General features: G+C 39.7%; 1 protein-coding gene across 5 annotated transcripts in view; it reads right to left on the reverse strand.

Moving 5' to 3' along the window:
• Positions 1-16,289, reverse strand: part of KCNMB2 (potassium calcium-activated channel subfamily M regulatory beta subunit 2) — a 513,346-nt gene that overhangs the window by 439,336 nt on the left and 57,721 nt on the right. The window lies entirely within an intron of this gene.

Raw genomic sequence — 16,289 nt, forward strand, 5'->3', positions numbered from 1 at the left:
GGGTTCCAACATAGACTTTTTGTTGACCCTGCATTGTCATAATTGCTGGTTACTTTCGTGTCACATCCTCTAGTAACTCCCTAAGGATTTGGATCATGTTTGTTCTATTCACTAAAGCTTTCTCATCAACTAGACCTATTTCAGGCACATAGCAGGTGATCCACACAAAACAAGGTTTGGACAAATGATTCTAGCTTGAAGCATGTTTCATTCTGGCTTCATGTTGCCCTGTGGCTACACACTGAATGTACGCCAGGCCTCTGCTGGGCTTCCATGGTGGTTCAGACAGTAAAGAATCTGCCTTCAATGCAGGAGAACTGGATTTGATCCCTGGGTCAGGAAGATCCCCAGGAGAAGGAAATGGTTACTCACTCCAGTATTCTTGCCTGGAGAATCCCATGGACAGAGGAGCCTGGCAGGCTATAGTCCATTGGGGTCACAAAGAATCAGACACAACGGAATGGCTAACACTTCCACTCCCAGGCCTCTGCCATATCAGCTAATGCATCTAAGCTGGTGACTAGGATATTATCCTTGATCCTTCCTTTTCACACCCTCCTTCTCCAACCAGATCAAGATGCACAATAGGCCTGGTGAGGGAAAGTTATGCAGAAGTCTGTTGTCAATTATACAGAGGCCTAACAATTCAGTCCGGTAGAATTCAAGTAGCTACAAGTCAGTTACTCACCTCTATTCTTTGCCAGGGCTACTCAAGGTGGGCAGGCAATTACTGGCCAGACATTTGCATAATGGCTTCCTTTTGTTGCCTTTGTTCTTTTCTGGTCCCAACTAATTGCTTGCTAGTGACGCTGTCAGTTCTTTCCTTCTGATAGGAACCTTCTCTATTGATATGTAACTTTTAGGCAAAGGCCAAATTTACCGGAGCTGCTGTCCTATGATTCCTCCTCTCCCTCTTGCTCCCTCTCTCTGTCCAAGGCAGCAAGTTATCCCCTCTTCAATTTTCAATAAATTCTTAGGTAGAACTTTATTATAGATAAAGCTGCTTTTTATAAGGATACATTTATTTCCCAATGTGCAGCTTTAACTTATTAAAAGTCAATGTATTACTCAAAAGAGTGAAAATAGAATTACCATATAATCCTGCAATCCCACTTCAGGATATATATCCCAAAGAACTTAAAGTGGATAGCTTCATGTTCGAAGCAGCGCTGTTTACAATATACAAGAGGTGAAAGCAACCCAGATGCCCATCGACAGACAAATGGATGATGAAATGTTTATGTATGTGGGTATTATTATTCAGCCTTCACAAGAAAGGTAATTCTGACATATGCTGAAACATGAGTAAACCTCAAGGACATTATGTTAAGTGAAATAGTCTAGATGCAAGAAGGTGAATTTTGTATGATACCACTTTAATGAGATATCCAGAGTAGCCAAGCTTATAGAAACAGAAAGCATGGTGATTGCCAGGGGATGGAGTTGTTGTTTAATGGGAATAGAGTGTCAGTTGCAAAATGAAAAAGCTCCAGAGACTGGTTACACAACAATGAGAATATACTAACGTCACTAAATTGTACGGTGAAAAATGGTTAAAATGGTAAATTTTATTTATATGTATTTTGACACAACTTGAAAGTAAGCGTACAAGAAAAAAAGTCAACGTATGATAAAGAGTTTGAGGAACACAAATATTTGAAATTTGGGGGAGTTTCCTGATGGCCTAGTGGTTAGGACTCTGGCTTTCACTGCCATGGCCTAGGTTCAATCCCTGGTTGGAGAACTGAGATCCCACAAGCCACATGACAGCCAAAAAGAAAAAAAAAAGGAAATTTGGGGTCATGGGTGGCCATTCATTTTTAACATTCAATGTGTGTTATGGTTTGGTTGTATAGTATTAAAAAAGTCCTGTAGCCTGATGACGTTTTCCTTCACCCCCTCACCTTTAAAAAAAAAACAAAAAAACAGCTTGCCATATAATCCCAGGCTGTTCACCTATTAAAGATCTCAGAAATTATATAGATTCATAGACTGCCTTGGGTAGGACATTGATCCTTCCAATCCAAGAACATGGCTTATCTTTCCATGTTTGTGTCATCTTTGATTTCTTTCATCTGTGTCTTACAGTTTTTGGAGTACGGGTCTTTTGCCTCCTTTGGTAGTTTTACTCTGAGGTTTTTTATTCTTTTTGACAGTAATTAAATGCTTGTTTAAAAAGTTGAAGCAAGTGTTTTTTACCTCTTGCAGAAACTCTGTAAAATCTTAAAGTCTTGATGAACCATGGTTTGAACACCACTGCTCTAAGAGACAGACTAGCTTCCTGCTTGATTTCTACCTCTCTCCATCACTTCTCCCCACATCTGCTAGACTCACCTTTCTAAACCATAGAATTGACCTTGACATTTCTCTGCTCAAACATTCTCAGCATAACTTTATCACTGTAGAGTGGTGCTCAGCTCCAGCTACACTTGGTTAGCATTGAAAATGACTTCTTCAAGACCTTCCCCAAATCCAACAATTCAAATCTCTTAGAATGGGATCTGAATATATTTCAGAAGCTTCTCTAGTGTGAGGTACAGCCAGAATTGAAAAGAACTGACTTAGAGGAAAGTGTACACCCTCCTTAACACACCTCACAAGACCCTCAGGATGGTGTCTTTCCTCAGTGCTCAACTTCAGCATAGCCCTGAACATCTCAGATCAAATGAGATTCCCTGGGCACATGCTCACTCTACCCCATCTCTCTGTTCAGGATGCTCCCTCTGACTCTAGCCTTTTTCATCCTATCCCCTGACAGATTGACAATACGTGTTGAAAACACAGTTCACATATCACCAGTTTCATTTTGGTCCCTTCCTTTACCCCTTCCCCTCTTCTCTCTTCTGATTGATGAACAAACTACTGTAATCATAGCTTTTTCTTTTCACCTCTGCCTCACCAGCTGTTTGGCTTATTATTGATGTGTATCCCCTGGATAAGTTTCCTCACTTGAATGAATGAATGAACAAACAAATGAATGAATAAAGAGAACATCTATCAGATCCCTGAGAAGATTGATCGCTCTACCTCTGTTTAACAATTAATATTCTGTAATGCTTTATGGATGTTAATTATCTATAATTTGCATCTCAGAAAAGTTCCCATAAGTAGTTATCACTTGACTGTACTCTAATGCAGAGTCCTCTATAAATCCCAATCTCAGCTCACCAAACCCTTTTTTACCCAGAACTGTTCTCTTGGTTCAGATGAAGAGAGCGTAGCTAAAAGGTCAGATAATCTGAGCTCATAACTGTGTACTCTGCAGAGATTTTGAGGCTGGTGTCAGACTCTAATTAGAAACTTGAGGTCTTTATACCTTGCTTTTATATTTCTACAGATTTCTTGTCATCAAACTACCGTCCCTTTAGAATTTAAGCATCTGAGTTTTTGTTAAGGCTTCATCATTTGATTTTCCTGTCATTCCCTTTCCCCCCGGATTTTAAATTTGGAAAATTTCAGAGCCAACACAAAAGAGGGGATTGCAGCCAGGGAGATTATATACAGGGTCAGTTAGTATAGCTCAGGCAGAGAGGGAAAGATGAAAACCAATGTTGAAATACCTCAGCTATAATCATGTAAAACAGAATCATGGCAGTCCAGAAAATGAATTTATTCAAATAAATTTACATGAAATTCCTGACACGGTAGTATTCCAGCACCTCCAGTATTTCTGCTTCGGAAGTCTTAATGCGATTCATGGTGAATGGTGTGTTTGTTTTATCACTGTGTCGGTAATAGAAATGACAATGTGACTTTGTCCCCACTTTCATGCTTTGCATGTCAATTTTATTTCAGTCAAAACTTTGCCTTTGATTATTCAGTGCGCCTGACTGTGCAAACTCAGTGTCATGCTCATTTCGTGAGGAATGAAGCTGGGGAGAGGCAAGTGGCTTTCAGATGCCTGCATGCTTTTCCCAGTAATGTGTCCTAAGGGTCATTTTCTCCTTCGTAATGATGATATTGGAAATAAACTTTAAACTAGACGTTAATGGAATGGTTATTGAGCTGCACATTGTGTACCTTTGTACCTATTAACATCACAATCAACAGAACATTCCAGAGTGCCCTGTAATCATAATTGATTCAGCAGGCAATGATTTCCACCTGGCTGAGGAGCTCCTTTATGATGTGATAAAAGTGCATTATGGGCAAAAAGCATGAGAATGTCAGCTAGTGACTTAAACTCCTCCCCATGATGCCCATTTAAGGCAGGTAGCTTGAGACTGTGTGACTAATCCTGTTTCTTTATATGTGCCCCCATGATGTCTGGCATCTGTGTAGACAGTAACAGCAGGCATACCTGGGAAGACTGAGCCTCAGGATAGAAACCCCACTGACCCTCTTCTCTCCTTTCCAGCCATACGCCACACAGAAACCTTGGTTTAAAGCAAACAATGGGATGGAGGTGTTAACTGAAAAAGCTTATGTTTTAAATCATTTCCTTTGATTTTAGTACAGATTTATGAGAGCTGTTTGAGAAACAGATTGGAGCCTGATACAAAAATTGAATTTTCTGTCTTTTAGACGTATGGAAGTTCCTTTCACTCTGGAAGTTGTAAAGATCCTTGGTTCATTCCTGGACTTCACCAATTCTAACAAAGTTTCAACACCCCCCAAGGTGGTGGTAGTGGGGATGTGGAGATAAAGAAGGGAGAAGACCATGGAAAATTTTGTTGGACTGTTTAAGGCAGAATCAAGAAACAATTAACCTCATCCAGAGGGCAAAAATAGATATAATTTAGACTGGGTTGATGTTGTCTTACAGAGAATGAAACAGGGTTCTAATGAGAGGAAGAAGTAGTGCAGAGTTAAGGATTAAGGAAAGAGTTTGGATTTTGGAGTAATGAGGACTTAGACTCACATCTTAATTCTTCTAATTAATAGCAGATATCTGACCGTAGGAGTTTGTTCATGTCATTCTGAGTTTGTTTCTTCATTTGTAAAATAATGTCTTTCTGCTTATGACTGTCATACAGCGTAGATAACATGGGTAAGGGATAAGGGTGTAGCAAGTGTAAAAGCAGTGGTTTATGCTCTTATTCTGCATTGTCATTGAGGAGTTGTTAAAATAGGTCATCTGTATCTGGATGCGGGGGAATGTGTAGGTAGGACTTAGAAACTTAGTTCTTAAAGGGAAAGTGTCCAAGATGGGAGGCTAATGCTGGAAAGACATCAGATCTGAGTGGGGGACAGATGTATGTTTCAGCGTCTGAAGGTTCAAATCTAAGCATGAAGGAGGCAAAAGCTGACGGGAGTGAGGTGGTTAAGTTGTTGGTGAGTCCAGACACGTTTCAGGGTCACTATTCTCCTTCCCAGCACTGTTTTGGAAAGCCTGGGATCCTATGCCTGAGGGTGTTTCAGGTGATTCAACCCAGTTCCACGACATACGCAGAGCAACTGAGCTGCTCAATGGTATCCACTGAAGACCAGTTATTTTCTATACTTTCTATGAAATGGAAGTGGGATCATGCCTCTTCCCACTCTGTGAAAATTTCATTGGGCTGCAGCTAAGGATGGGGCAGACCTTGAGATCCTCATGAAGGTGACATGCAGAAATGGAGTAGGGCACTCATTGGATCACCAGGATTCAAGCCAGGAGGACTCACTCATCTAAGCACACAAATGACTTTGCCTCCTAAGCCTGAGTTTGTTCATATTTAAGTAGGGGACAATATTGCCCATATGCCAAATGTATGGATGTCATAAGACTCAAAGACAGAGGTGATGAAGATAAAGCACATTGTAAACTGGAAACCATCATGTGAGGATGTGAGGAATTTTTAATGTGTTCAAACATCTCTTGTAGCTGTGATGAAAGTGAAGTGAAAGTGATAGTCACTCAGCCGTGTCCTACTCTTTGTGACCCATGGACTGTAACCCTTCAAGCTTCTCTGTCCATGGGATTCTCCAGGCAAGAATACTGGAATAGGTTGCCATTTCCTCCTCCAGGATATCTTCCTGACCCAGGGATTGAACCCGGCTCTCCTGCGTTGCAGGCAGATTCTTTATACCAGGAAGCTGTTATATCCACATGTAAAACTCTACAGCCTCATCATATTGATGTATTGATTTTTTTCTTTTTGCAAATATATGGCCACTACAGAATAAGAAGCCATCGGTAATTTGATATATTAAAAAAGATATTTGTGTTCACTATGTCTATATTCATTAGTGGTATATTCTAGAAAATGAGAGTTGCCAACAAGTTTTCCATTAGAGAAGAAGGTAATGAATGAAATCCTGTGAATGTTATTGATATGAGACTCTTATACTATTTACTTCTCTCTGCAAGTTGGCATCTCAATCAGTATAAATCATTCATTCACTTAGTCATTCACCTCACTTTTTCAGTGTTTTTATGTGCTGGCATTCCTTTCTTACATCTATAGTCACTAATAAATAATGTATGTTGACAACTTCCAAATTAATTTCTTTAGATACACCACCACCACCACCAGATCAGATCAGATCAGTCGCTCAGTCATGTCCGACTCTTTGCGACCCCATGAATCGCAGCACGCCAGGCCTCCCTTGTCCATCACCAGCTCCCGGAGTTCACTCAGACTCACGTCCATCGAGTCAGTGATACCATCCAGCCATCTCATCCTCTGTCGCCCCTTCTCCTTTTGCCCCCAGTCCCTCCCAGCATCAGAGTCTTTTCCAATGAGTCAACTCTTTGCATGAGGTGGCCAAAGTACTGGAGTTTCAGCTTTAGCATCATTCCTTCCAAAGAAATCCCAGGGCTGATCTCCTTCAGAATGGACTGGTTGGATCTCCTTGCAGTCCAAGGGACTCTCAAGAGTCTTCTCCAACACCACAGTTCAAAAGCATCAATTCTTTGGCGCTCAGCCTTCTTCACAGTCCAACTCTCACATCCATACATGACCACAGGAAAAACCATAGCCTTGACTAGACGGACCTTTGTTGGCAAAGTAATGTTTCTGCTTTTGAATATGCTATCTAGGTTGGTCATAACTTTCCTTCCAAGGAGTAAGTGTCTTTTAATTTCATGGCTGCAGTCACCATCTATAGTGATTTTGGAGCCCAGAAAAATAAAGTGTGACACTGTTTCCACTGTTTCCCCATCTATTTCCCATGAAGTGGTGGGACCGGATGCCATGATCTTTGTTACCACCCCCCTTAATTTCCAGACTCGTACATCCAACTGCCTATAGTGCATTCCCACTTGGCTGTCTTATAGCCACCTTAAATTCAACACCCTCAAGACTGAACTTCTAATTTTGCTACCATTCCCTGCAAATGTGTTTCACTTGTTGTGTTTCAAAAAAATGAATACTCCATTTTCCAACTGCTCTGACCCGAAATTTGGGGATCATCCTTGATTTCTTCCTTTTGCCACACTCTACATGAATTCATCAGCAAATACTAGGTTCTAGACTCACAATATATCCAGTCTGATAACTTCCCACTATCTCCACTGTTTCTACACTAATTTTTTGCTCCAATTAGTGTAATTCTTCCTAAGTGATCTCTCCGCTTCTGCTATTATCTCAATTCCCCACTCCCGCTGACCATTCTCACCACAGCAGCCATCGTGAACTCAGTGTTAAAATACAAAACAGATGATGCTACTTTTTTGCTATAATCCTCCCAATGACATTCCATCTCACTCTGAGTATTAGATGCTATATGATCTTCTTTATTTCCTATCTCCCAACTTATCTCCTAATAGTCTTCCCCTTGTATACTTTGCTCTCACCTCAGTGGTCTTCCTACTATTGATCAAACATACCAGGCATATTGGGTACATAAGGAGGAGAGCATCCCAGAAGAAGGGAACAGCATCTTCAAATTCATAGTTATATAAGAACTTAGCATGACTGGAATTTCATATCTAGGGATAAGCCTGTACCAAAGATATAGGCTTAGCCAGGTAATGAATGGTCCATCGTGTCATGTTCAAGACTTTAAACTTTATTCCAACAGGGCATGAGTAGCCCATAAAGAGTTTTAGGCAGAAGAGTGGCAGTCAGGTTTAAATTTAGAGGTTTAGAGAGGAAGATGTATTGAAACTGGGTATCCCCTTGGGAGGACATGGCAATGGCACAGGCATTGGTGCAGCGGGTCTATGGCTGGGACACCGGGAAAAGAAGACGATTAAAAGTATTTCAGGAAGTACAACATGACACACTATAGACATGGAATAACTACTGGTCAAAATCAATAAAAGTTTGTCATCATCTAGTTTTACAGAAAATATGGGGGGGAGATTCAGATCAGTGACTCAAAAAAAAAAAAAAAAAAAAAAACCAGAAAAAAAACTACTTAGAAACAAGTTCAGAAACCTTAACTGATCCAATAATAATGCAGACTTATAAAGGACTAAATCATGTCTTTTGATGGGGTATTCTCTGGCTAGACTCCACAGTATCTCTTAAATGTGAATTTCAAGACATCTCATTTGATTGTCTCTCTAGGAGTCGAGTGATATATGAATTCTCATATGAAAGTCATTCAGTTGTGTCCGACTCTTTGCGACCCCATGGACTATACAGTTCATGGAATTCTCTAGGTCAGAATACTGGAGTGGGTAGCCTTGCCCTTCTCCAGGGGATCTTCCCAACCCAGGGATCAAACCCAGGTCTCCTGCACTGCAGGTGGATTCTTTACCAGCTGAGCCACAAGGGAAGCAGTTTCACTTATTTTATTAGGTATTTTCTCATTTCTGGAACTTGTTCCCAGGTGTATCATTTTCTATTTCACACATCATAAATATGTACATAAATATTTTAAAAGTTTCTGTTTATCCAGGTTGAATATGTGCAATTTAATGGCTATTAGGAAAAGGAAATGGCAACCCATTCCAGTGTTCTTGCCTGGAGAATCCCAAGGACGGAAGAGCCTGGTGGGCTGCCGTCTATGGGGTCGCATAGAGAGGGGGACATGACTGAAGCAACTTAGCAACAGCAACAGCAAAATGGCTATTAGCTCTAACTGAAAACTACCTAAAGTAGTAAGCTGCTCTGGCCTCTAAACCTAAGTTCAGTTCAATCTCTCACTTGTGTGACCCCTTGGACAATAGCACACCAGGCTTCCCTGTCCATCACCAACTCCTGGAGTTTACTCAAACTCATGTCCATTGAGTTGGTGATGCCATCCAACCATCTCATCCTCTGTCGTCCCCTTATCCCACCTTCAAAAATTCCCAGCATCGGAGTCTTTTTCAATGAGCCAGTTCTTCGCATCAGCTGGCCAAAGTATTGGAGTTTCAGATTCAGCATCAGTCCTTCTAATGAATATTCAGGACCGATTTCCTTTAGGATGGATTGGTTGGATCTCTGTGCTGTCCAAGGGACTCTCAAGAGTCTTTTCCAACACCACAGTTCAAAAGCATCAATCCTTTGGCATTCAGATTTGGCATTTCTTTCCAACTTTCTAACTTTTTTTCTAACTTTCCAACTCTTGCATCCATATATGACTACTGGAAAAACCAGAGCTTTGACTAGATGGACCTTTGTTGGCAAAGTAATGTCTCTGCTTTTTGATATGCTCTCTAGGTTGGTCATAACTTTTCTTCCAAGGAGCAAGTGTCTTTTAATTTCATGGCTGCAGTCACCATCTGCAGTGACTTTGGAGTCCAGAAAAATAAAGTCAGCCACTGCTTCCCCACCTATTTGCCATGCAGTGATGGGACCAGATGCCATGATCTTAGTTTTCTGAATGTTGAGCTTTAAGCCAACTTTTTCACTCTCCTCTTTCACTGTCATCAAGAGGCTCTTTAGTTCTTCTTTGCTTTCTGCCATAAGGGTGGTATCATCTGCATATCTGAGGTTATTGATATTTCTCCTTGCAATCTTGATTCCAGCTTGTGCTTCATCCAGTCCAGCATTTCTCATGATGTACTCTGCATAAAAGTTAAATAAGGAGGGTGACAATATATAGCCTTGATGTACTAGTTGCCCAATTAGGAACCAGTCTGTTCCATGTCCAGTTCTAACTGTTGCTTCCTGACCTGCATACAGATTTCTCAGGAGGCAGGTCAAGTGGTCTGGCATTCCCATTTGTTAAGAATTTCCCACAGTTTGTTGTGATCCACAAAGTCAAAGGCTTTGGCATAGTCAATAAAGTAGAAGAAGATGTTTTTCTGGAACTCTCTCGCTATTTTGATGATCCAACAGATGTTGGCAATATGATCTCTGGTTCCTCTGCCTTTTCTGTATTGAGCTTGAATATCAAGAAGTTCAAGGTTCACATACTGTTGAAGCCTGGCTTGGAGAATTTTGAGCATTACTTTGCTAGCGTGTGAGATGAGTGTAATTGTGCAGTAGTTTGAGCATTCTTTGGCATTGCCTTTCTTTGGGATTGGAATGAAAACTGACCTTTTCCAGTCCTGTGGCCACTGCTGAGTTTTCCAAATTTGCTGACATATTGAGTGTGGCCCTTTCACAGCATCATCTTTTAGGATTTGAAATAGCTCAACTGGAATTCCATCACCTCCACTAGCTTTGTTCATAGTGATGCTTCCTAAGGCCCACTTGACTTCACATTCCAGGATGTCTGGTTCTAGGTGAGTGATCACACCATCATGATTATCTGCATCATGAAGATCTTTTTTGTATAGTTCTTCAGTGTATTCTTACTACCTCTTTTTATCTTCTGCTTCTGTTAGGTCCATACCATTTCTGTCCTTTATTGTGTCCATCTTTGCATGAAATGTGTCCTTTGGTATCTCTAATTTTATTGAAAAGATCCCAAATATTAACAGCATCAAGAGTAGCATGTTTGAATTGGCAGGGACCTTAGAGATAATCTGCAGCACCTCCACCTCAACCCTACTCCACTGTCCCTAATTCATTAAAAAAATTAAATTAAATTGCCAAGGGACTTGCCAACCTCATACCTTTGGTGGCCAAAACATTTGGAATATACAAATGATATATTCTGAGGCCATATTACAGCAAAAGAATCACGCCAAAAGTAAAAGAATTTTACTGTGCTTTAGAAGCCCCAGAAAGCATGCTAACAATACAGTTTCTTCTTGCAGAGGTTCTGATTCACCATAAACTTCCACTTTTATAAAGTACCTCCCCACCATGATACTAATATAGATGGTCTATGTACCACAATTTGGGAGTGACTTAAGTGAAACAAAATATGTAGGCATGAACAATGAATTTACCAAAAAAAAAAAAAAGAAAGAAAAAAAGCATATAGATTACAAATAGACTATAGTATTTCCCAGATCTTAGGCTGACAAACATTATACTTTTAAAAAAGTTCTTCCCTACCAAATATCTGTTTTTATGAAAAATACAAACCATCATGGAATATTTCATGGCTGATGCCAGCATAACATGATAATTATAAATCCAACCATCCCTTTCCAGCAATTTGAGTATCAAGTTCTGCTAATTTTGATGCATTTCACATCTGATTCATTTCTTAGGAGAGTCTGAGATAAACATAAACATTAAATGATGTCTGTGTCCTCAGTGAACGTCTGTCTAGGAATCCAGACGTGATCAGTCCTTTGGGGGAGGCAGAGGCTCATCAGTATTACCTTTGTATTTCACTTAGAACTCCTGGTTTTCCAGAGTCTGAAATAATGCTGTCAAACTATGCCTTTGGAAATGCTTTACTTGAGGGCTAGGAGTAAGAGATCACACATTATGTAGCCTGAACCAGATCTAAAGCTGCTGGTATGATTAAGATAATTCAGACCCTTTATAAATATGGCCAATGAAAGCAAAAGGCCAAAAAAATAAAGGCTTCTAGAATACAGTATATGCTACAGATGTGATGGTGACACACTCTCTTGGTCTTGCACAGAAATATACAAACTTCAATTGGGTTATTATTTCAAAAAATCACATAGGGCTGAAACAGACTTTAAGAATAATGTAATCCAGTAATTAAAAAAAAATTTTAGCTGCAGAATCTTTTTTCAAGCAAAGTTTGTATAGAATTCCCAAATATAAAAAGATAAAGGCATAATTGCTCTGAATGAAGCTAGGACATTGGGAAAGGCTAGTTCTGATTTTGTCAGCCTGTCGACTGGCACCTGATCCCGTACATCAGAGCCCCAGGTGTCACAGGAAGGCACTGTTTGAGTTCATGCCTTCATTTTTGAGAGTACTGATTATGACCAAAGAAGTTAAAGGGTTTGCCTATAGCAGGAATGGGCGGTGCCTTAAACTCAAACAGAACAGGTACCAGCATTCTCCTCCCGAGGCCAAGCTGCCCTTCAGCCCTTGATACAGACATTGGATTATAGTTGATTGTTGAAAGCAGGGGTTGGAACTGTGGTGGATCCACTTATCTTCGGGTATTTTTCAATAGTAAATATGCTACTATTAATACATGGTCCGTGGTTGATTGAACCTGGGAGTGTGGAGCAACCTCAGATAAGGAAGGCTGTCTATAAGTTACATGTGGATCCAAGGATCTACTATATAAATGCATGCTGGGTGACTTCTTTGTACTACTCATGGGAAGCTCTGGCTGAGGGCTGCTTTCTTCATAGTAAGTTTCCATGGGAAAATTGGTCTAAAGCAAGGAGGATAGGGAAGGCTTCCTCCCCCAAGGGGGGTCCAGGGCTGAGCACAGGAAACATTTTTGGAGGAAGCAGAGTCCATAAGCTCCATTTGCATACCTTAGAGCTCCCTGGGTAGAGCTGAAGGTTCTAGAAAAGAATGAGCTCTGAAGAAGGGAAAGCAGTGAAATCCTGGTAATCATGCAATTCAAAGAATAAAATTAAAATTAAAAAGTTCCATCAAAAAGGGATTTATGAGACATCAGCCTCTTCTCCATTCTAGACCATACCACTTTTTAATGTTTCCTAGGCAAAATTTCGAAGTAATTTACTTTCAGTTACTAATCTTATGGTCTTTGTTTTATAGTGACTCATGCAACATCATAGAAATTTGGAAATAAAGTTAATAGATATGCCTTTTCTTTCATTCAAATAGGGTCTAGGAAATCTCTCTTGTTTTGGAGGAAAAAGTGTATGAGTCCTGCTCCAAACTTTTAATTGTAGTATGGGTTTAACTTAATTTTAAAGCATAATTAAAGTGTTAGATGAAAGTATGGTGGCTGAGAGTTTGGGCATCAGAATCAGACTTCTGGGCTGGAGTATTGTTTTTACCAATACAAGCTGTGTGACTCTGGGCAAGTTACTCAACTACTCTGTGCCTTAATTTCAACTGTAGATGGGAGATAACAGTGCTTACTTCATGGTGTTGTTGTGAGAAGTAAACAAGCTCTTGCTGAAGTGCCTGGCATGTAGAAAGTTCTCAATAAATGTCAGCTCTTATGTCTAAGTAGTGGGACATTGGGCAGTTCTTTTCATATGATTATGTTATCTGTTTTGTTATGACAGAAACTAAAGTTGTAGATATAAAACATAGAAAAGTATCCCTTTTTGAAAATTGAAAATTTGAGAATTCCTCCTTTTCTTAAACCCAATGTCAACCAAATTCATGTTCCACTTGAGTAGCATAATGTGTTTACTATGAGGGGGAGAAAAGGGGGGGGCACAAAAGGACAGAAAAAATTGTCACGTCAACTCTTCTCGAAAAATCCATTCTCCCTTTTTTCCTCCAGTCTGTATTATGACCTAGCACTAAATGAGAGAGAGAGAAGAGGAAGAAAGAAAACAGGTAGATGCAATTTATCTGTGAAAACTTCCTAAATCTCAATCATTTTAATCTCATGCCAAGCGTTTCCTCTCACTGTCACTCTTTGGGGCCAGTCATTTTTAGTGTGCTGATATGCAAACAAATCTGACTTGATCCCATCTCTTTGTGGCTTTAGCTAAGAAGGTCATTAGAAAGATTCACAGCTCAAAACAAACAATTCAAAGTGTTTCGAATTTCTTTAGGCCTCTTGCTTTAGAGAACGGCAGAATGAAGTTCTGAGCCCAAGCTTTTGCCTTGCCCTGCCATTTCAATCAGTTAACCAGCAAGTGCTTATTGAACGCCTACTAGAATGTTCTGAGATGACCAGCTCAGACCCTTCCAGATGGCCTCACACAGACCCTTTACAGATGCAAATGGGTCCTGGCTGGGTTAGCTGAAAGAGCTGTGTCTGAGCTCTGGAATGTACAGGCCACCTCTGAGCCATCACTATGGTCCATCTGGAAAGAGACGGGGTTGCTCTGTAGGCTGCAGAGACAGTATCCCTTTGGATCAGCACAGCCTTCCGAGTGTGAATGTAGCCTTGGGTGGAACCAAGTGTATGGGCAAAATTGAGTAATTTTTAGTGCTTCTGTCAGAAATCTGGGGTCTGGAAATCTGCTCACCTGACTGGAGGGCTTGGAAGATGAAAGCTGAGCTGTTGAAATGTTAGAGTTAAAACCTATTACATGTGTTTCATAGTGAGCTTATATTTTAAATAATTTTCTTTTTATGTAAATATGTACCTTTCTTTCTACTAAAGTACCTTTTTATTCTGCAGGAGATGGTTAAAAATCCCAACCTAATAAGTATTTAGTGTTTGATGTGAGCCCAAGAGGGAATCATTTTACTCACATAGACTCTGTGTGGTCATCTAATAGTTGTATGACCTGAACAGATATTAGCTGTTGAGCTCTTTTTTTGTGTGCCAGGCTCTGTGCCACATGTTTTGTATCCATTATCTCATAAATTACTCATGACAGTGCTTTGCATAGATGTTTGTGTTTTCTCTGTGAGGAGCCTGAGGTTTGGAGGAGTGCAATAATGACCTAAGGTCCTCTAAGTAGTGTGATGATGCTGGGTTGCTGAGCCTCAGCATCTTCAATTGTAGCTACCTCCCAGGGTGCTTATCATGAATAAATGAAGGTGTATACACACACACACACACGATATATAGATATGTAAATTAAAATTATAAATTCTAAAATTAAATATTTGTACTCACTTATGTTTGTGTGTTTCTTGTACATAACAAACATGTAATAAATAACATTATTTTTAACAAGGAACCCTTTCTACAAAGACCAAAATTTTACTTCTATAAACTCATATGTGGTGAGAAGTAAATGAAGAGGCTTCATCTGTGGTTTGTAACATACTCCACTAACAGAGTTCTAGTTACTTTCTGCCATCTCCCTGCTCACAGTTTCCTGAAAATCATTCAGCCCATTAGTTAAATGATTTATTTGTTGATAAAGCTCTTGTGTTTTTATCCTCCGGTGGTAGGGGCCGGGCTTCTAACCTCTCATTCAGCTTCCAGTTGGAATGAGACCCCTTTCTCTCCTGGTGTCTTTCCCTGTCCTGCTGTGCGCCCTTAGAGGCAGGGACTGAATCTAGTCAGGAATACTTTCCTGCCCGAGCAGGTGCTCTGCCACCTGCTATCTCCTAGCGGGTCAGGTAAACTCCCCTGACACCTCCCACAGAAAGATCACTGGCAAATATGGTCAACCCACCAAATTCTGTTTATTAAAGGAGAAAGAGCCTTGGACCCCAGGGCTCCTTTTTCTACCCTCTATTTCCTAACACTTCCCAGGCTTTGGCTCAATCTGGGATAGTTCATCTCTGCTGGAAAATTTACTAGGAGTTATCTGTCAAGAATGGTTAAAAATTTTCCCTAGTAGACAGAAAAACTACTACAATATCCCCAGAAATTAACACCCATACAGGATCAGTAGAAGAAAAGATAAATAGACCAATGGAGTAGAATAGGATACAAATTCTGTATATCCTGTATATACAAATACAAATATCCTTCATCCCAATATTATGTTTATATAATAATCATGGCATTTAAAATCAGTAAGGAAGAAGAGACTATTTTATTATAACCATTTGGAAAAAAAAGAATATTCCTTTTAATTAATTTAAAACAAATTTTAGGTAGATTGAAATTCTAAATCCAAAAAAAATATATTGTCTTAGAAATAGTTTAGGAGAATAATTTTATAATTTTGACATCTAACCCTGAAACCATAAGGAAAATGATAAGGGAAAAGACTGGCATTTTGACTACAAAAATTTAAAACTCTAACACAAAATCTACATACAAACAGAAAATAATATTCAATAACATCTTAGGTAAAGGGCATGCAATCACATATAACTTAGGCTACCAGAAAAACATTGAGAAGAAAAAAGTTTAGAGAAAATATATTTTTATCTACCTACCTGAAAAAAAAAAGGATAAGATCTTTAGCCACCTTTAACTTGTATCAATTTTACCTTTTATCAGCCCTCTACTTATTTTATTAGTAGAGATTATTGTTTTCATCTTACATGATTCTAGAAACTTCCTGCCTTCCCCTCTTCTTCTGAGAAAGATCATAACATAAGAGATTGCCTTTAAAAACTGACTGTTAAAGACCCAGGATTTAT

The sequence above is a fragment of the Bos taurus genome, chromosome 1 (assembly GCF_002263795.3).
Source record: "Bos taurus isolate L1 Dominette 01449 registration number 42190680 breed Hereford chromosome 1, ARS-UCD2.0, whole genome shotgun sequence".
NCBI classification, from domain to species: Eukaryota; Metazoa; Chordata; class Mammalia; order Artiodactyla; family Bovidae; genus Bos; species Bos taurus.